Source organism: Ochotona curzoniae, unplaced genomic scaffold (genome assembly GCF_017591425.1).
Source record: "Ochotona curzoniae isolate NIBS_2020 unplaced genomic scaffold, NIBS_Ocur_1.0 contig_1071, whole genome shotgun sequence".
Classification (NCBI taxonomy): Eukaryota; Metazoa; Chordata; class Mammalia; order Lagomorpha; family Ochotonidae; genus Ochotona; species Ochotona curzoniae.
In genome coordinates, this window is record NW_024464939.1 from 6,345,198 (window position 1) to 6,368,513 (window position 23,316).

Consider the following 23,316-nt stretch of genomic DNA (forward strand, 5'->3'; position numbering starts at 1 on the left):
GCACCAAAGACACCAAAGGTCAACAGTTCCTCAGAGGAAAGGGAACATGCAGAGGGCCCTTGTCAGAGCGGGCCCTGCCTTCCCCAGTTGGGGGCTGTATGGCAGGGTGAGGCATGGTGGTGTCAGAGATTAAAGAAAAGCTGCCACAGCCACCTTCCAATCCCAGCCAGCCCCTCTGATGGCAGGCGACTCAGTGGCCTGCAGCAGCCTTCAGTTTGGCAGGAGACGCATGTGATGAAGGGAACTTTTCTGCAGAAGTGGAGCTGCTCAATGCAGACTGCAGGTCGACTGTCTTGCGGAAGAGTCTGTTGCTTAAGAAGACCACCAGGGAGAAGAGGCGCAACTGGAAAAGAGGCACAACTGGGTCTTTGATTCATAAACGCTGAAAATAAATAAAGGGAATAGGATGGAAAAGAGGCATCCACTGATGATGCATGAGGACTGCATTGCCGTGAGAAAAGTCAAGGGTAAGCCAAACCCAAAGTAGTAAGGCCAGTTCCTTTCTATGTCTGACAGCCGTTGGTGCATTTTAATTCCTTTATTGAACCAAAGCTATTCCAAGCAGTACAGGGAGTTAGAGAAGGGACATATGCAGGAGACTAACCAGTTGGCCAACAAGATGGATGGGAAAGAGACTCACAAACATCCCCTGGATGAGGAAAAGAGCCTGCAGCAAAGGTTGAAGAGCATCTCAGCAATGATTTTGCTCACATTAGGGAAGGGGTGAGGTTTCCTCCCTGATACCTCAAATGCCAAATCAGCTATATCCTGAAACCAAATGGCATTCACAACTTTACCGAGCATGAACAGGAGGAACACCCAAAGAGCACTGAAAATTGACGTGAGGAAGAATTCCAGCCATGACCAATTATCTCCATGAAATGATGGATCACCAATGATGAGAGCTGTTACTGACTGAAGCACTGGAATAAATACCTGATAAAACAAGAGGAGACTGAACCAAAACACTCCTGCTTTCCAAGCACAGCAGTGGGATATTCTGCTAATGATCCATGGCTCACTCTCCTGCTTCCGTTCTACACTCTGGGCTCTCCTCTGTGCCGGGACAATCCTTGCCCTTCTTCGTCACTGTTGCTCTCTCTTTTGCAGGATTTGAGCATCTAGCTTTGAGATGGTGCAGATAACCCAGATGGAATCTTTCATACCCTTGGCAAGGTCCTGCAGAAGATTGTGACACTATCAGCCATCTCTACCACCCGAACTATCAACTAAACAGAGGAGAGAGGAATGCCTCCAAAATCTTTCATCGTGAAGGATGTCGGCCACTTTGGCTCAGCCCTATCCCTCTGCTCCTCCATGCCCGGTGCCTGCTCCACTGGGGCACTGCTAGGGTCGGGGCCACAGAGCCCACAGTGGGCATAAAAAGCCTTAATGAGGACCCGGAGCAGTGGCCTAGCAGCTAAAGTCCTCATTTTGAAAGCACCAGGATCTCATATGGGCACCGGTTCTAATCCCAGCAGCTCCACTTCCCATCCAGCTCCCTGCTTATGGCCTGGGAAAGCAGTCAAGGACAGCCCAAAGCCTTGGGACCCTGCACCCACGTGGGAGAACTGGAAGAAACTCCTGGCTCCTGGCTTCAGATCAGCTCAGCACTGGCCATCCCAGTGCTTGGGGAGTGAATCACCGGACAGAAGATCTATTTCTTCTCTCTGTATATCTGACTTTCCAATAAAAATAATAAATCTTAAAAAAAAAAAAAGAAACAACTGTTCCACATTGGAGTGCTTGCGTTCCACACCTGTCTCTGTCTCTTAATGCCAACTTTCTGCAAATTTAAACCAATGGAGGCAGCAGCGCTGTCTCAAACAACTGGACCTTTGCAAGTGTACGTTACATTGTGAAGTACAAGTTATTATGTCTTGCACCATCTACTACAAACTAGGCAAAACATTGAGTAGGTCTCTATCGATTTTAAGAAAGCACAATTATTGCTCTCATCCATCTACAAGGTGACAGAGAAGGCCTCACTTTTATGTGATCATCATAAAAGGTTACAACAGCAAATAGGCTACCCATAGACTAAAGGCATATTCCAGAAGATTCAGTATATAAAATTCAGTCATAGAAAAAAATCCATATGCAATGCTTCACAAACCTCAACAGGGCCCTCACAGAGTGGCACCCTAACATTATAGAACAAGTGCATGTCCGTTTGCAGTAAAGAACCATACCATTGTGAAAGCACTATGACTATGCCCTGAGCTCACTGAAGGGGCCCCTTAAGGCATTAGATTTCCTCTAGAAAGAACACTGCCAAATATCAGGTCACTGAATCTGTACACTAAAAAAGAAAAGTGGACAAGAGCATGCACAGATTCATTGTGAGTGACAAATGGCTTGAGTAGTCAGATGCCTGAAAGAAGTAATACGGGAAAATCAAGGGCAAGGAGGCTTGGGAAAGAAAACTATCCTAAATAAATCGAAGGATGCTAATATTTTTGTTCTTTCTACTGCCAATCACTATTGAGTCTATCTAGCTATGATTCGGCAGAAAAGAAATCTAAGTCTTCTATTATAAACCAGGTAAAGGTCATTAATGCAATGCTATTTTATGATATTTTATGATAAATGGTACTTATGTGAGTTATGATTAATGTTTTCATTCCTTCAGATATTACTGTAAAAATCACTAGTATTGGACACAATGTTCCAAATATACTTCACACAAAAATATTATTCATCAATCTCTTGTGCATAAAATTTGATATCAAAGGTCAGCTAAGACTCTGTTACTGGAAGCACAATTTGAAGACAAAATGGGCCCGGGAATTCAATGAGCCACCCCTATTTCTCAACATCCTAAGCATTTAACTTCAGCTTTTATTTTTTTACCATCAACAAAAAACAATATAAAATGACCTGTGAGGGGAGATGAAATAAATTTCATATTAACCTCTTTGACTTCTTTATAGATTCCAAATCTTTCCATAATTGAAACTAGTTCTGATTGTACATGATAAACTGATAACACTAACTTTCTTCATCAGTTAATAATAGTAAGTAGTGTCCAGCGCAGTGGGCTAGTGGCTAAAATCCTCACCTTGAACGTGGCAGGATCCCATATGGGTGCCGGTTCTAATCCCAGCAGCTCCACTTCCCATCCAGCTTACTGCCTGTGGCCTGGGAAAGCAGTTGAGAATGGCCCAGAGCCTTGGGACCCTGCTTCCATGTGGGAGACCTGGAGAAGGTTCCTGGCTCTTGGCTTCAGATCGGCACAGCACCGGCTTATTGCAGTTGCTTGTGGAGTGAATCATCAAATGGAAGATCTTCCTCTCTGTTTCTCCTCCTCTCTGTATATCTGGCTTTGCAATTAAAAAGTAAATAAATCTTTAAAAAAAATTGTAAGTAGAGTAAATGTTACAGAAAATTAGATTTATCAGCAAATCTTCCTCTGTTCTTTATATAGGGCTGCATTTTTATCTCATCAGAGCTTGTAGGAATTGATGGGCTATACTGCAGCCCAAGGGATTAAAGAATCTGAACTGCAAAAAGAACATTTCAGTATAAACAAAATAAGCCATAAAACATCCTCACACAAAGAAGAAATTCATTATTATTAGGAGTAGAGGCATAAGTAACATGGCATACAAACACAGACAAAGAGTACCACAATTTAAGATACATGAAGTTGGTTACAACAATAGAAATAATCTCATTCTTCAAAATTGGACTGTCTATATTCTCCCATTGAAAACCTTTAGCCCCTTCCTCTCATATACCTTCCAATGCAATGTACAGATTTGCACACGGTTGGATAACAAATAGTTAAGAGTATTGGCTTACTTTATCAAGATTTACTTATTCAAAGGGCAAGTGAAAGAAAGAGAAAGAGAAAGGGATAGATAAAGGGAGAGAGATATAAGAGAGAATAAATAAATACAAGAGAATTATCTTTCACTCATTGGTTCATTCTCCAAATGTTATGAAAGGCTGAGCCCGGGTCAGACTGAAGCAATGAACCCATAAATTTGTATCCAGGTTTCCCATGTGGGTCTCAAGAGCACAGACACTGGACAATGTTCTATTGTTCTCTGTTGATCTCACAGATATTAGCAGGTAACTGGATCAGAAATGTAGCAACCAGGACTGTAACAGGTACTCACATAGGATGTCAGTGCAGCAACTTAACATGCAGTGTCACAATGCTATCCCAAGAACAATGGTTCTTAACAGAAGTGTATCAGAATCACCGCCATAAACATTGAATGCCACAATCAAGATTCACTAATCCATCATTTCTGGATTAGAACTAATTACACTTTTTTTCCCCTTTCCATTTGAGAAGCTGGAATACAGAAAGAGCCACAGAGATAATGCATCGATGGATCTCTCATCTGGTGATTTCCTGCTCAAATGTCTGCAATATACAGGGTCGGGCAGGACAAACCTGAAGACAGAAGTTCAACTGAGGCCTCCCATGTATACATCAGGAATCCAACCACCAAATCATCCCCTGCCTGCTACATATGCTTTAGCAGAATACTAGAATCAGGATCTAAAAGTGGGACTCACACCCAATTGTGTATCAGAGATGTGAACGGTTCTGTTACATACATTAGTAAGAAAATTACTGAGTGCTTGAACAAAAGTAAAGATCGTGCATCCAGTGTTGAACACAGAGCTCTGTTTTTCATAGAACAGAGAACACAACAAAATTTTGTTTGAAATAATATCATAGGTTTTTATGTTAACTGTATTCAGTAAATCTAAAAGCACTAACTCCTGGACTACCAGGGAGCCTAACAATCATCTATCAGCATAACTTCTAGTAAAGAATGATTGAAATGACATTCTACCCACAAAAATCTTGGTATACAACCACTGGAAATTATCTAGACTCAAGATTAACACATCATCATGAAGAGAAGAAATTTGCTCTGTCCATTAAGAAATAGATTATGACTGTATAATTACAAAATCACTATGGCATTCTTTTATTTGTAAATGAAACACATACAAATAAGAAAATGTGCTACCTGGAGATACAGACACATAATCATGAATTGAATTAATAAGAATGTTAGTAAAGGAATTCAAACACCAACTCCTTTGGGGAGGTTCCTTTGCACATTGGAAATCCCTGTTTCCTACTAAATTTGGGGGCTTTCTCAACTGATCAGCTTTAAAAACAATGTAGTAAAGAATACGCATGATATTCACAGATAACCTAAAAGAAATGACCTCTATAACAAGTTATTTCATTTAGAGTTTCTGTTCATGTAAGATGAACAAATTTCATGTATTTCATATACACAGATTTAAGAGCATACTACTACTTACAAAAAAGAAATTTGATTTGTGTTACTTTTTTGATCTGGTGAAAAGTTAAAATAACGTATAGAAACAGGAGCAATCTACAGTGAAACATTAAAACACATCTATATTCAATGTACAAGTACAGTATAATAACATTCTATCCTCTAGTTTCAACAAAAATTAGTTAAATGTTGTTTTTGTCCTAATTCTGGGCACTAAAAGACATACAGTAGAGAAGCACCCAGGGATGGAATCTTAATTAAAGCACTGAAAAGTTCAAGATGGTTCTTAAAAAGCAGAAATAGCAACCATTACTTGATTACAACTTGAATTCATCTTCTATAGTAATATGAGATATTTGTCTCAAATGCCAGAAGTAGATAGAAATCACTCACTTAGCAGTGAGGCTCAGTGCCATGAGGGAATATCAGAGATATGACAGTTGCCCTGCCAAGTGCTTTTATAAAACAGTGAGTTTCCAAGTGTCAGAACTGTCAAAGATAGGCTTTGCCTCATTCCATCGGGTGGACCAAATTCCATAAGCATGTGACAATGTAAAGAAATGTTCTAGATGGCAAACATCACAAAATGTGCATTGACAACGATTGCTCAGTTGTGAAGACAAAGAGATCTCCTTTGGGGACCAGAAAAAATAAAAAGGCAAACTCAGACTGAGGGTCTCTGACACCCAGACTATGTGACTGGAAAATCCACCTGCATTTTGAATGATTTAAACTAGCTTACCCTGACATATAACCTGTTGCGTGAGGGCATGGCTCCCAAGTTCATGGCATGAGGTGGTGCTGACTACACCTGGAGAAAGACCTCCAGGCTGCAACAGGTGTTATCCTTCTCCTGGCGACAGAACACAACCAGCATCTGAATAGGAGGAGAGGCCAGGGCTGGGCAAGCTCTGGAGGCCATGGAGGATGGCATAGAGATACGAAAGTAACAAAAATGTGAGATAACTTCACACTGATAGCATCGTAGCTACTCCACTCTCAGACAATATGTGAGTCTAATTTCCTTCCTTACTGTGCCCACTAAAGCAAAAGCCTGATTACACAGGACACTGTCTGATGTTTGTATTAATTTGGAGTTTCACATGCATATTTGTGATGTTCATTTATTATTCACAAATGCATCCTTAACTGCTTTTGATGATTTTCATTATTTTAAAGAGAATAATGTTACCATGGGCTACTAAACATACATGTTAGTTTTTATTTAGCCAGACACTTCTTTATTTTCATTTAAATCATTGAATAAATTGTTATCCTTTAAATACTTAATAGCATTCAGGGCTATTTGTCAGTTTTGATGAGGACAAATTACAAACCTATTTAAAATGCCAATGTGATGTATTTTAAACAGTACTTGAAGACTACTGTGTTTTCTTAGATTTTCTATTCTATAATATTGTTTTAATCTTCAACATAAAATAAAAATATATATTTAATGCTATATAAGTAAAATAAACTCTTAAAATGCATACACAGAGAAAATTTAAAAATTATTGAATGGCAAATCTTTGCCTGCAATAGCCATCTGATACATTATGTTGTGATATAATTATGAGATTATTAATTTCCTTTTTATGAAGATTATTTTTATTGGAAAAACAGATTAACAGAGATGGAAGAAGATATAAAGAGAAAGATCTTTCATCCACAGGTTCAATCCACAAGTGACTACAATGACAGGAGTTGAACTGATCCAAAGTGGGAATCTGAGTTTCCTCCGGGTCTCCCATACAGTGTAGCCAAGGCTTTGGGTCCTCCTCCACTGCTTTCCCAGGCCACAAGCAAGGAGCCGACAGGAAATGGAGCAGCTGGGGCATGAGCCAGCACCCATATGGGAACCTGACACATGCAAAGTGAGGATTTAGCCACTGAACTATAGCAATGGACCCACAATCACTCATTTCTAAAGGCACATGTTTTATAACAACATTCTGTACCAGTTTATAATTTCTTAGGTAGGTAGTATTTCTGTCTGAAGAAAATTGTGTTATGGATGGTGACAGTATTTTTATTTATAACCAGTAGATGAAGATCCACACACCTATGTAACCATATATAAGGACTCTACTTGAACAATAAATCTCCTTTATTTCAGGTTTATTTGAAAGACAAAGAGACACATCTATCCCTCATCTGCTAGTTCATTTCTCAAATGTCCACAACCAAATGAACTAGCCTGAAGTTGGGAGCTGGAAACTCAGTCAGCCCTCCCACTGGAAGGGTGGTGATTAATCTGCTTCAGCCAACACCTGTTGTCTTTCAGGCTACATTTAAACAGGAAGCAGGAATTGGCCAAATAGCCAGGACTTGAACCCAATGCTCTGACATTATATGTAGTCATCATGAATGTTGTTTTAACTAAGGAAAATGCTCATCCAAGTTTTATCCCGTTTTTTTTTCCTTAAAAAAAAGACTTTAAAATTTCTATTAATATTGAGAAAATATGGCATATGTATATATACTATATATATAAACTATGAAATACCATTTACTTATATAAAGTATGAAGTCCTCTTTTGCCACAAAAAGAATACAACTAGAAACCATTAGGCTTAACTAAACAAGCCAATCTCCAAAGAAAGAATATATATTATATATATTCATTGTTACATATTATATATATTCATTATATATATTATGTATAAATAGATTTCCCCTGACCTTTAGTAACAAAAAAGGTACAAAATAATGAGAAAGATTCAAATTGTGAGATTTGATTATTGTTTGCAACCTGAGTCTACACTCTTCAAGAATAGTAGTTTGTTAATCCTGTAATAGCAAAGTAAAATGAAAGTACGTTGTGGGGCTCAGGAATGAAGATGTCACTAAGTCAACAAGATGGCAACTAACAGTCAAGGTCACTGGGTTACATGCTGCAGGCAAGATGGCAGCCAAGGACAGAGCCATGGGAATGAACCAGTGCAAGGGTCAAGATGTTTCAAGTAAAGACTGATTGGCCAGGGCCATTTCGCTCACCTGCCCCTGGCCTATAGGAAGGGGCTTCCACAGTTGTGCTGATAACAATTAGATCCCAGTTCTCCCCTCCTGGAATTCCTAGAATTCCTGGCCTGAGGCTGTTCGCTGTCTATGTAAGAGTGGGTAGCTCACAAGTAAAGGAGAACTGCTTAGACGGAACCCCTGTCACGTCAGTCTCTCATGTGCCAGGAGACAGGATGGCAGGCAGCAGGCTCAACCCCTGTGGCAATGGGATACTAGAGGAACCTGTGGGGGAGACCCTGCAGTATATCATTAGAAAATTTTTAAAAACCAAGAAGGCACAGGGAGGGTGGGTCAGTAATGTGGGCAGGAAAGACAGTAGGGGGAATTATCACTATACTACTAAATCTAAGTTATGAAATACATGAAATGTGTTCACTTTATATAAATAAGTTTAAAAATACAAAACAGATTTCATGTATTTTTGAGATACAATTCTAAGAAGATAAGGCTCATTAGGTCTTTATAATTCATACTAGTCAGCAGATTGGGAACTAAATTCAGAAAACATGAACACTTAACAGGTCATCAACCTTCCACTCTCATGTAAAGAAACCATTTATCTCACCGATCAATACTTTATGTCTACACCTTAATGTCGGAACATTGCTTCCTCTTTCCAGTTCTCTTGTCTGTGCAGCTTTGCAGAATCAGAATATTTTCAAGCCATTGCAAGAGGTCATCCAATGATCTTTCCATTCCTGTCTTTGATCTCTTGTCAATTGCCTTATCCTCAACTTATTTTCATAATCATTCTGGAAATAGGCCAGAAGTGCTTCAGTTTGAAATACTAAATTCTAACACTACAGCTTCAGACACAAAGCGCCTAAGGCCTTGGTTCTCTGGCTCCATAATTGCCATTTGACTTGATTTTGATCATGTTAGAACTGCCAGTCCTGGGTGCATTTTTTATCACTATTGTGCTTTTGCCCCTTTATGCGTAATTTATCTACTTCTTCATCAAAACCCATATCTCTTGTGTTCTTTTCATATGATTCCATGCCTGAAAAAATGTCATCCACGGGCCCGGCGGCGTGGCCTAGCAGCTAAAGACCTCTCCTTGACATGCCAGGATCCCACATGGGTGCCGGTTCTAGTCCCAGCAGCTCCACTTCCCATCCAGCTCCCTGCTTGTGGCCTGGGAAAGCAGTCAAGGACGGCCCAAAGCCTTGGGACCCTGCACCTGCGTCGGAGACCAGGAAGAGGTTCCTGGTTCCCGGCTTCAGATTGGCACAGCACCAGCTGTTGTGGCTCACTTGGGGAGTGGATCATCGGATGGAAGATCTTCCTCTCTTTCTCTCCTCTCTGTATATCTGACTTTGTAATAAAAAATAAATAAATCTTTAAAAAAAAATGTCATCCATGGATCAAGAGCATCATCTTTGCTTCCATTAAGAGAACCCATGTTATATCTCATTAATCATTTTTATCTTGCAGTGATTCTCATTTCCCGGTGATCCTCCCATCACAGTAACTCCCTAACTCCACACAGATGACCTTATCTCTGTTAGATCTTCACTGGCTTGCACATCACTCTATTCTGCTACCAGTTCCTCTCAATTTGTCACTGTATCCTTTTATAAGTCACATTACTCTCAGTTACTTTGTGAAATGGAGTTAGTCCACATATCCATGATATATTGAAGTTTTGCTTTCCCACATAGTCAGATAAAAATTGCAAAATTCATCTCCTACAATGGTCAAGGACTCTCAGCTCATTTGCTTTTCTCCAAATGCTAATTTTTCCAGTAAAATTTTCCCACCATAGGTGATGCAACTGGAACACAAGGATTTGCTAGATTTCACATACATATTTTTAAGTCCCTGCTCTCTACAGATTTTTTTTTTATTAAAATTTTCAGTCATTTTTGCCAGCTTTTAGCTCTGTTCTCTGACAACATAAGCCTTTACAGCTTGGCTCACAGGTATGCATGCCTCCATTGAAAAGTGCTATCAGAAGAAAACTGTATGCACACACACACACATCATTTCATTGTATCTGAAAATATCAGCCAATTCATTCCCTTGAAATATAAACCAGGTAATATTATATGTCTAGAAAAACAATTCAACTCGTTTGCAATTCACTTATTATAAAACTGCTAAGCCTTCACAGCGATGTAAAGAGTTTAAGACCTGTCCCAGGTGGCCTTTATGGCTTCTTCCCCCAACACACTTCTGCCTAATTCTGACGTAGCCATTCTGGATCCACACCCCCTCCCCCAAAAATGACAACCTATGCATATATAAATACACACTCATTTATTTTTCTTTGAAAGTAGAATTACAGAGAGATAGACTCTCTCTTTCATACGAAAGTTTACTCCCAGATACAGCAAGCTGCAACAGCTGGAGCTGGCAAGGTGAAAGTCATCAGTTGGGACTCCATCTGGGCATCCAACATGGATACAAGTAACCCAAGCATGTTGAGTCATTCCACATTGCCTCCCAACGTGCACATAATGAGGAAGTTCATGGGAAAAGCAGCCAGAATTGAACCCAGGCACTCAACCATGGGATGCTTTTGTCCAAATGAGGTTTGACTGCTGCGTCATAATGCTCACTCCATTTTCTTAGCTTTTCAATTTTTGTTGTTTGTCAAATACTACCACTATTGTTGCTTCAAATATAATGTAGGTATTTATGCTATCATGCTGACTTTTCTCACTAGGATACAAGCATAAGCATAATAGCCCTGAGTTTTCTTATTACTATGTTTCTAGAACATAGAATTGAACCTTACACAAATTTGGTGGCATATAGTGGTGGAATTTATAAACCAAAAATACGCAAATAAATAAAATCCTGTGTGATTCTTCTTAAACCTTTGATGAAGTCCAAACTCCTAATGTTCTTTGTGCTTTATACTCTTTGTGTAATCATACCCAAGCCTACCCATCAATTGTTTCATGACTTTAGTAATAATTTTTCCCTTCACATGGCTATTACATACTCGTATGTAAAGTTGTACCTCAGTCTAGGTTAATTTTACCTTGTATGCCATGCACTGATTATATCATTGGTCCCAGTGTACAGGCTTCAGCCGTTTATTCAACTTTATCAATAAAACTGTATAACATTTAAGAGCAGAGTTCCCTTCTGTTCCAGATGTAATGGAAAACATGTCTGAAAGTGCCAGATATAATTATATTTATTCATATATTGGAAATCTGGACCCAGCACAATAGCATAGTGGTTAAAGTCCTTGCCTTGCACATGCTGGGACCCCCTGTGGGCACAGGTTCTAATCCCGGTGGCCCTGCTTCCCATACAGCTCTCTGCTTGTGACCTAGGAAAGCAGTCAAGGACAGCCCAAAGCCTTGGGACTCTGCACTTGTGTGGGAGACCTGGAAAAAGCTCCTGGCTCCTGGCTTCGTAAGGGCTCAACTCCAGCAGTTGCGGCTCACTTGGGGAGTGAACCATTGGACAGAAGATCTTCCTCTCTGTCTCTCCTCCTCCTCTGTATATCTGCCTTTCCAATAAAAATAAAGAAAATAAATAAATCTTTAAACTAAATAGATGAATCTTTTAGAAATTAAAGTAAAACCTGAAAGTTAGTTTTACTGTCATCTTTAATTACTAGAACTGAGCAAGGTTTGCATGTGAAAAACCTATTATTTGAACTCAGGTCTTTTTAAATATCATTCTTTTACATGGAATTTTCAAGAGTTACATAATTTTCTCTTAGAGATGCTTAAATAAAAATTCATCATTTTATTTCCTTATTTTTAACATGAGTTATTGATCATTCCTGATACTTTTTTGACAAAATAAAGGAATTTTTTTCCTATAGCAAAATGCAAAGGGAAGTACAGCACTGTTATAGTCATCTTTATACGTGCATATTTATGTATCATCCATCTTCAAATCGCTCAAAATACTTCAGAAGGGCAGTGTGTCACAACACAGTCAAAATTAGGATGACTCCAGTGGACTTTGACAGATCATGAAGTTAATTTACCTGTTAGTGTGTCAAGAATACAGATCTCCCTTGCTACAGATCGCTGCAGGAAACCCTAAAACTCCATCACCTGGGGCAATGAGAGCAGAAGATTGCACCAAGGCAATGGTAGTCGAACTAATCACATTTGTGGTGGCAGTCTTTGTACTCAGATTTTTCAGAAGGAATCAGTAAGACAGAAAGCTCAACATGATGTAAACTAATGAAGAACAAAGACAAAATCATAAAGTATTATTTTTCACTGCCAGACATGCATCAAAGCCCACAACTACTTTCTACCCTACTGTGAAGACTGTAATTATCTCTAATGGTTTATAAAAATATGACTAGGACTTGTCAAGCCAAGACGCATAAATGTTTTTCTGGGTATACACTGAAGGGTTTTATATGAAAAGGCAGCAGTCTTCGGAGTCACTTGTTATAAATCATAATTTTACCACTGGGGAAGTCTGGGAACTCATATATGTTACTAAAGCTATGATCCTATAGTTTCCTCATTTGTACATCACAAAAATAATATCCAGATCAGGCCAGCTGATAATTCAAAAATTATTCTAAAATGGCATAAATATGGAATTTAAAAAAATAGAATTACGTAGTAGTAGTAACACCAGAGTTGAATTGGGAAAGTAAAGTGTAGCTGAGATACACAAGGTTCAATACACAAGGGCATATTCAGACAACCCAACTCTTTCCTTTAACTCCAAATGTGAACAACACCTTTAAATGCCAGCAATGCCTTTTCTATGTTGTGAAAGGCTAATGATTAGGGCCAGTAATGTGGCTGCCACCTGCAAGGCCAGCATCGCATTTGGGTGCCTGTTTAACCTGGCTGCTGCACCTCCCATCCAACTTTTGGCTAACAGCTTGGTAAAAAGCAGAAGATGGTCCAAGTGCGTGGATCCTTGCCGCATGATGTGGGAGAGCCAGATACAGTTCTTGGCTCTTGGCTTTGGCCTGGTTCAATATTGGCCATTGGTACCATCTGGGGAGTGAACCAGCATATATGACTCCTATTTCATTTGCAACAAAATATTCCCCAAATGTGATCTGTCTCTTCCTATCTCTATATTACCACGACTTTCCAAATAAACAATCTCCATTTATTCTTTTTTGAAGAGAAGCAAATTAGGACCAGCATGGTTGGCACTGTTTGGTAATCCTGTGCCTTTTGTGCCATCATTCCATACAGGCACCAGTTCATGTGCTGGCTGTCTCATTTCAATCCAGCTGATACAGCCTGGGAAAACAGCACAGGGTCGCTGAATTCCTTGGACCCCTGCACCCACAAAGGAGAACTGGAAGACGCTCCTGGATCCTGGGTTTGGGTTGGCCCAGTTCTGGCCATCCAAACAGGGAATCAGCTGAGGGAATATTTATCTCTTCTTCTCTCTGTAATTCTGCCTTCCAAGAAAAATAAATCTCTAGCATCAAAAATCAGAAGCTGATACAGTGAGGCAATTGGCTAATCCTGCACCATGGGGCACCAGCACCCCATATAGGCACTGGTTCTGTGTCCTGGCTGCTCCACTTCCAACCCAGCTCCCACTTTTGGCCAGGAAAAGCAGCAGAAGGTGGTCCAAATTCTTGAGACCCTGCACCCATGTGGGAGACACACAAGAGGCTCCTGGCTTCAGATCAGTTCAGCTCTGGCTGTTACAGCCATTCGGGGAGGGAATCTGTGTGTAAAAGGCCTCTTACTCTGCTTTTCATCTCTCTGCAAAATCTGCCTTCCAAATTTAAAAAAAGAAAAAAGCTTATGCCAAATATGCACTTAAGAGATATACATATGGTGTCCGGCGCGGTGGCGCAAGTGGTTAAGGTCCTCACCTTGCATACCCGGGATCCCATATGGACGCCAGTTCTATCCCAGCAGCCCTGCTTCCCTTCCAGCTCCCTGCCTGTGGCCCAGGAAAGCAGTCGAGGACAGCCCAAAGCTTTGGGAACCTGCACCCGCGTGGGAGACCCAGAAGAGGCTCCTGGCTTGGGCTTGGCATAGCATCGGCCGTTGCGGCTCACTTGGGGAGTGAATCATCGGATGGAGGATCTTCCTCTCTGTCTCTCCTCTCTGTATATCCGCCTTTCCAATAAAAAAGTAATAAAAATAAATCTTTAAAAAAAAAAGAGATATACATGTGAAATAAAGAGAAAGCCATGTGGTTTAATGAATTATCTTACTTTCTTTAATAATAGCATGATCTTCCAAAATATGTTGTCTCAGACCCTAGTTTGTGATACTAAAATGTATCTTTTCAAACTTCCTTTTCAGGTTAGTATTATATGGAACAGCAATGTAGATTAAAGATGTGAAAAAGTAAAAAGCAGCAGAATCAGGACAAACACATTTCTCATCTCTGTCTACTCTGTTCTCCCACCTGGGCCCATGTTCCATCTTGTATTCTGGAATGCAACACTTGGCCTAGGGAGATGGAAGGAAGGTACATGGTATTTTCCTTATACTCTTCCAGCTGAAAAGCAAAAACTTGAATAAAAACTGCCGTAGTATTTATTTGCAGTCTCTTTTTATTTTTTTTTACAATTTCAATCTTATGTGATTAGCCATTTAGTATAAAAAATAATTTAAATGTTTAAAACACCTGATTTTTTTCATATCCCCAATTCATACACTTCATTCTTACCGCTACTACGAATTGGCGTGTATCCCCAAACCTTATGTTGAAATTCTAATCCTCAATCTGATTGCTCTTGGAAAAATAAAATGATGTTGCACTAACAAATAAGGACAGAACCCTAATCTGATAAGATTAATGTCCATTTAGGAAGAATCACCAGTTACTGTCATTTTCTCTCTCCAGGTGGACACAGTGAGGAGATACCAAATGCAAACCAGGAAGAAGGCCCCGGTTAGAAGCCTCATCTTGCATATGGCCTTCCCGCAAAGCTCTGCTGTGTGACTCAGTCTATGCTATTTGTTATGGTGCCCAAGCAAAAGAGCTCCCATTTCTTTTCCTACAAAACAGTCCTCAAATTAGGTATTTAAACATACCTGACAAAGCCTTACTGCCTCAAATGAAAGAGCCAAGAGAAGCTCAATTTCCTAACATCTGTTGCTTAATATCCTCCGAGGTTACATACAATTAAACAAGCAGGCAAGGGATATTTCAAAGACAAGGACAAATATACACTCATTCACTCAGATGGAAATAATTGAGTGAATGCCGTAAGTCAACTTAGGAAGATGAATAGGAAGCATTTACCAGCAGGAAATTTAAGGGAAGACGTAGACACAAAATCAAGTGATTATGATGCAAAGTCATAAGCAAAAGATAAGAGTTATTTGTGGTGGCTAAAACAGCAGAGAGACTTCTAATCAATGCGAAGAAAAACAAGAAAAAGATAATACTCAAAAGGAAAGCTATTAAAAAAAAGTGCAGCTTATCTTCTAATCAATTTATCATGTCCAATAAAGGCTGTCAAGTGTATTATTTTAAGAAAGTAACAGTTTTTTTCCAGAAATCTAAATCCAAACTAAACAACATCTCAGTCCATAAAAGGCAGTAAAAATTCTCCCTGCTGGCTTCCAGGGTATCATGCTTTGCATTTGACATTTACTGAAACATAACAGAGAAGGAACTACAACTACCCTTACTTTACTCTGAAGGTTTCAAAGCATAAATGAAGTGTGTACACTATGTCTGACTGTGATTCCGCTATAAATTAAACCCAGAGACACCAAAGCTGGTAGAGTTTCTCTAGACTGAGGATGTGGAACAAGCATGAACTTCCCCTTCCATACAGAAGAACAGGTAAACCCAGGAAAGTAGAGATAGAAACAGCTAGATGCAAATCCATGGGTCGACTCCTGTTATTTTAGTTACCCCATATCCTAGTTCTGTCTTCAGTTAAAATTCAATTAATATACCTGTATTAATATAATCAACATGTAATATATTAGCACATTGCATAATATACATTACCTAATATATGTAATATAAAATAAAATATAATATAGGAGCCAGCACAATGGTTCAAACTCGCTAATCGTCCATCTGCAAGAGGCAGCTTCCCATGAGGCGCCAGTTCATGTCCTGGCTGCTCCATATCCCATCCAGCTCTCTGTGGCCTGGGGAAACAGCAGAACATGGCCCAAAGTCTTAAGAACCTGTACCCATATGGGAGAGTTGGAGTAGGCTCCTGGCTCCTGGTTTCAGATTGGCTAAAGTCTGGCTCTTGTGTACATATGGAGAGTGAACCGCACATGATGACAAAGATTTTCCGGTCTTTCCTTTCTGTAATCTGCCATTCCAATAAAAAAATAAATAAATCTTAAAAAACAATATAATATGTAGTATACCATTTTCTGAACTATAATTCTGTTGTAAAACAAAACAATCATTATTATTTTTTAAGAGTTATTTATTTTTATCACAAAGTCAGATATACAGAGAGGAGGAGAGACAGAGAGGAAGATCTTCCATCTGATAATTCACTCCCCAAGTGAGTGCAATGGCCGGTGCTGTGCTGATCCAATCCAAAGCCAGGAGCTTTGTCCAGGTCTCCCACGCAGGTGCAGGGTCCCAAGGCTTTGGGCCATCCTCGACTGCTTTCCCAGGCCACAAGCAGGGAGCTGGATGGGATGTGGAGCTGCCAGGTTTAGAACCGGCACCCATATGGGATCCTGGCGCGTTCAAGGTGAGGACTTTAGCAGCAAGGCCACGCCACCCGGCCCCAATCATTATTTTCAGATAACATTTTCTTGCAAGTATGCATATGTATACTATACATACATGTATGTACTATATATCTCAGACTTTGGGAAAATACGTGTATTTATGTATGTGCTATAACAACAAACGTCACAAGATTAAATTCAAAAAGTTTGTATTTAAAAACTGCCCTACATAATTTATGCATAGGACTACAGGATCTGAAATCACAACATTTTTAACTGTACTTCTTGCTGTCTATCTCTATGGAAAATTGCTTTGCGTGCTGGTTGACATCTAAGATGCATGGAGTTTCCAAAATTATTTTGCTGAGCTACTGAATCTGGTTATGGAGAAAAACTGAAGAATCGATATAACCAGAAAAGCCAAGTTCCCTGAGACAGACTGAACAGAAGGTTAATAGTGAGTAAGAATTCACTGCATTGATGGGAAAGGTGACTGGTCTCTTCACTGAATGCACCTCTTCACATTGCCTTATGGTGTGGATGGTTACTGGGATATATTAAGAAGGGGATGAATTTAATGAGTAGGGGTTTTTGCAGGACTATGTTAGAAGGATTTTATTGTGACATAACAAGTGCATCTTTGTCAAGGATACATGATATCTGCAACTCAACCAAGTGCCCCAATGGTTGGTGAGATCATTAAAGACACTGATGCTAGAAACAGTTCAATGCACCATTAAGATTCATTCAAAATAAAGCAAACTAATTACGAGAATATCATGACAATTCTATTTAGCTATTTTTAATAGTTAACAAATATAATTCATTTAAAGTATTTGATTTGGAACAAAGTTTCATGAGATAAAAATTAGAGAAATTAATCAAAGTCCATCAACCAGTCAGCTTGTTATATGAGTTCATCCAGTATGAACTTATAGACAAATGAAGACAGCTTTAGGAGAAACAAAAAATCTTCTATCAAAATTAATGTTTTTGAACATAAATAGGCTAGGAATTCCATTGTAGATAATGTATATCTACTTCATCCAAACTAAACACGTTCCCTTAAAACATGTATTCTTTATTAATTCAGCAACATACTGGAAATTTAAATATCCAGATGGATTAATATCTTTCTAATCATTTACTTATTTTCATAGGATATTAATGACCAGCACAGTAAGTAATAAATCAGCTTTCATATACTCATAATTTAAGATTATTTTTCCACACGAGACAGTATTCAAGACAAATTACTTTCTCCAGAGAAGACATATTAGAAAATGACACAGGAAAATAATCTCATTTGAACTTGTCTCTATAAAGCTTGCATTATTCTGCACATTCTCAATGGAACGCACGAAAAAAGTTGTAATTTTAAGTTGGTTATCTGTTGCTAATTATGCATCTGTCTCATAAAATGCACAGGAATTAAACAAAAATTAAAACAGTACACTCTGGGCCCAGCACGATAGCTTAGTGGTTAAAGTCCTTCCCTTGCATACACCAGAATCCCACATGGGTGCCGGTTCTAATCCCAGTGGCCCCACTTCCCATCCAGCTCCAGGATTGTGACCTGGGAAAGCAGTCAAGGACAGCCCAAAGCCTTGGGACCCTGCACCCACTTGGGAGACCTGGAAGAGCTCCTGGCTCCTGATTGGCTCAGCTCTGACCATTGCAGCCACTTGGGGAGTGAACCATCGGACAGAAGATCTTCCTCTCTGTCTTTCCTCCTCTCTGCATATCTGCCTTTCCAATAAAAATAAATAAATCTTAAAAAAAATAAAACATTACATCCCTCTAAAGTGTATACCAGAGGAAACATGACTAAGAATGAAAATACAGAGCCTAGCTTAGTGGCTACAGTCCTCACCTTGCATGCGCCAAGATCCCATATGGGCAGTGGTTCTAATCCCTACAGCCCTATTTCCCATCCAGCTCCCTGCTTGTGGCCTGGGAAAGCAGTTCAGGATGGCGCAGAGCCCTGGGACTCTGCACCTGCATGGGAGACCTGGAAGAGGCTCAGGGCTCCTGGCTTTGGATTGGCTCAGTTCTAGCCATTGTGGCCGCTTGGGGAGTAAATCAATGGATGGAAGATCTTCCTCTCTGTCTCTCCTCCTCTCTGTATATCTGACTTTGCAATAAAGATAAAATATATTGAAAGAAAAGATGCACGCTGCAAAATGTTAAAAAAATGAAAACACAATAAAATGAATTCTTTCTTACATTTTAATGTAGAAAATTTCAGAAAACCATGTTCAATCTGAATAACTGATTTATACCTATATATTAGGTCTGTGCATCTAATGCCAAATCCTTGCAGAATTAGCTTTTTAATATATACCCATTTTATATTAAATAATGAAAGACACTTGTAGGAACAAATACCATTCAACATTACCAAAGTTTATTTAAAATTTAAATATGTAATAAAAATATACTTTAAAATGTGAATCTGGATTCCAAATTCATTCTCTTATCTCTCATTAGCCCTATCTGCTTTTTATAATAGAGCATCCACCGTATGTGTTGGTAAAAGTTTTGTAAGAATGATATTTTATTTAAAAATTGAATAATTTACTTTAGTCTCTATTCCTCTAGCCTTGAATAAAGTATATATATTCTTTCTTAATATCAAGTATATGTCTCAGTTTTCAAGAGAATCTCCAACACATCTAGATGCATCAGTCACGATATTCCCCAAGTGAGTTTGTCTAACTCCTTGCATCTATTCCTACTGCTAGGATTGAATTTACTTTTTCTCATGTAGAATATGCAATCACATTCTGCTTTGACTTGTTCCATGCCCCTCCTACACAAATACTGCAGTACATTTTTAAAGTTTTTTGACATGTATGTGAATAAATTATAAAACTCCGAAGACTAAACCTAAAAACTAAATTTGGATACAGAATGAAGTTTATTTTCCACAAATTCCTATTTAGTATCGTCTTGTACTAGAATTCTCCATATCCAGATGTGGCTATTATTATTATTTTTTTGAAGTTCTAATTCTATCACTTCATATATCTGTTGCACCAACCAAAACATTCTGTTATCCACCTCAGTATTTCAAGATTTCTTGTCTTTCTTTTATTGCTTTTTTTTTTCTTTTTACTACAATTTTTTTTGAGAACTCAATCAGTGGCTTCCTTGTCTATGAAGTCCCTATCTCCTCCACGTCACCTTTCACCACCATAAACCAGAATTATCAAGTGTTACATACAACACCCATATCACATTTGGCTGTACAAACAGTTGGTCTTCATGATCGATGAGTTCCACATCCATAGAGCAAGCAATGGTATTAAAAATAATAACAGTAAAATTACATATGCACTGAATATGGGTAAATTTTATTCTTATGCACTCATAAACTTTACAGCTGAAAGCCATTTAATGAGCATTTACATTGCATAAGTCTTATAAATAATCTAGTAAGAACTGATATATACGGGAGAATTATGAATATTATATACAAAGCACCAGGGGATCTTGAGCTATTGATACCAATGCTATTGATGTCTGTGACATGCTAGAAACCATTTCCCTACAGATATAAGAAGAATGTATTTATTTGTGACCATGTCATATTTCTCCTACTATTATTATAAATAAGGATGAGAGATCCCTTTCAGTTACACCTCTATGCAGAGATAGTGACACAGGGGCCAGAATCGTAACATAGTAAAATAAGTTGCCTCAAGCAAGCACAGCATCCCACATGAGAATGGTTCAATTCCAGCCATTCCACTTACCCAGCTCTCTACTAACGTGCCTCAGGTAGAGGGGAAACAAGCATTCTCTCTCTATTTCTGTATCTTCTCTGTCCCTCTTATCTTCTTTCCTTATCCCCCATTACTGTACTTTGAAATAAAAAAATACCTTTCAAAACAAAAGTGCACTGAATCATTTTTCATTCTATGAACATTTCAATTACTTTATGGGGAAACAGACTTGTGGACTCAGTTCTTCAATATATTATGTAACAGGAAGATGCCAGAGTCCGGCTCTAGCTGAGTTCAGAACTTGAGAAGGGTTCATGGATGAGGCACAAAGAGGACCACTACAATTTCATGATCATAATGGACAATGCATGAAAGCTGTCTGCTTTATTTATACAGAAGCAGTCAAACTCTGGCTCAGACTTTTTACGTCATGGTCAAGTCGGTGTTTCTAAGGATAATTCTGCCATTTGTTTCACCTAATAACTCTAAAACTTACTGCTACAATTCTTATTCTACTACTCAATCTTGTATCACAAAGAAAAGGAGAACCTAAAGATCAAGGAAAGAATGATACCCTAAATACAGGTTCCTTGATTAGCATAAGGTCAATGGGGACAGCCAAGACAGTATGAATAATAAAGGGCCCCTTTGCAAGACGTTATTATTGACATTATTGTCCAAGCTCACATTGACTAAAAAGTCAACTCCACAGCAGCAAACAATGCCTGAATGGATTAGAATTCTTCCACAGGATGATGTCCCCACAAACGAAGGTGGAGCTGCATTCAGGTGGTTGTAGAGACATCCACTGGGCCCTGCCATGCCCCGGGAAGTTCCTTGTGACCCTGTCTGCAATGGAACAATACTCTTCATACCTTCATGTGCTCCACATCCACTGCACAGACCCCAGCAACTCCCCCTCTTTTATTATTAACATGGAGGGTGCAGAGTTCTCTGCAAATGGCTTGAAACATGGAGCTCAAACGTCAGAAGATGACTGGACCACAAAACAATACAAAAGGAAGAACAATTAGTGTGATGCCTAAATTTATAAAAAATGAGTAGAAGGTCTTCAGAAATGAAAGATGAAAGAGATTGTAAGAATTATTAGTAACGCCTTCTGCGGAGATACTGAAGATGAGAGAGATGGAAGAAATCTAGCCATGTAGCTCTTGGATGCTAAGACTAGTAGATGTGTCATTCCATATACCTTGGAGATGAGTCTTAACATCACTCCAAGAGACATGTGAGTCATTATAAGGGAGAGGATTGAAACAATTTGTAAATACTATGGCAAGTGGTACCAAATCTGGATTTTAAGTGTTGAATTTCATTGTCAATAGAGAACCTATGTTAATCAAGGCATTTATAATGTAATACTTGAAACCAAGTGTCAAAATTTATATTCTGGGCCCAGCGAAGTAGCCTAGTCACTAAAATCTTCACCTTGTATGCACCAATATCCTGTATGGGCACCAGTTCTAACCCCAGCTGCTCTGCTTCCCATCCAGCTCCCTGCTTGTGGCCTGGGTAAACAATGGAGGACAGCCCAAAGCCTTGAGACTCTGCACCCACATGGGAGACCTGGAAGAAGCTCCTGGCTCCTGGCTTCAGATCAACTGAGCTCTGGCAATTACAGATGCTTAGGGGTGAATCAAAGAATGAAGATATTCCTCTCTGTTTCTCCTCCTCTGTATATCTGCCTTTCCAAAAAAAATTTCTTAATTAAATTCTCCCAATAATCTTGTTAATATTACTACTAGCACTATTATTGACACATAAATTAAGTCAAGTGGGATTTCAAGATTTCTTAGATGTTATTAACTGTTATCATAAGATAATTCATTTATCATGGGGCATTAAAAATAAGCACTATATATATCATCAAAAACTGATTCTTTGGTTATAAGAAAAACGATGAAATGATTTTTAAGCTACAAAAATTTTCACGTAATTCTGAAGAACACATAAGCCTCATGACTTTAAGAAAAAATGGCAAACTCTCAAGCAGGCACAATACCACTAAGATGGCTTGATTTTAATATAAAAATAGTCTATTTTGTCATTTCATGCAAATAACACCAGTTGAGTCACAACAACCTACTATTAATAATGCATTAACCTCTAACACTACTTAACATTCCTAAGTGTGGTTAAAGGTAAAACATTTGAAAATGTCTTTGAAACAGAGAGAAAAAAAATGAACATGCCCTTTATTCTGAAACTGACATTCATAAGAAGACATACATTTCAACATACATATTCCAGGGCTTGGAAAGGAAAGTTGAGTTCTTAAAATGAAGTGTAAAATTGTGAATATACTTATGGGTTGCCATTTGATGTTTCAGCACATGAACACACTGTCCATTCCAGTCAGGGCTTTATCCCCCAATTAACTTTTTTAATGGAAAATGATTAACAATCTTTCTGGTAGCCTTTCTTTAGGAAATCACACAGTAACATTTTCATTATCTATATTCATGATATTACTGCTACTACAAAAAGAAAGGCCAGTTTTCTTTACTTTTCAGAATAAAAGCAGGCTAGTACTAGGACCCATGGACTCCTTCTGACTACATGATCTTCAGCAAGTCATTTGCCATCTTAGGGCTCTGCAGTCTCATGTAGAAATTGAAGAAGGTGAACTCGATTTATCTCTTAATTCCAAGCTCAGAATTTTTGAGATTCTCAGGAATA

General features: G+C 38.8%; 1 protein-coding gene and 1 pseudogene across 1 annotated transcript in view; both read right to left on the reverse strand.

Annotated features, from left to right (window-relative positions):
• Nucleotides 1-23,316, reverse strand: part of CNBD1 (cyclic nucleotide binding domain containing 1) — a 363,708-nt gene that overhangs the window by 188,455 nt on the left and 151,937 nt on the right. The window lies entirely within an intron of this gene.
• LOC121166181 lies at nt 191-1,208 on the reverse strand (annotated as a pseudogene).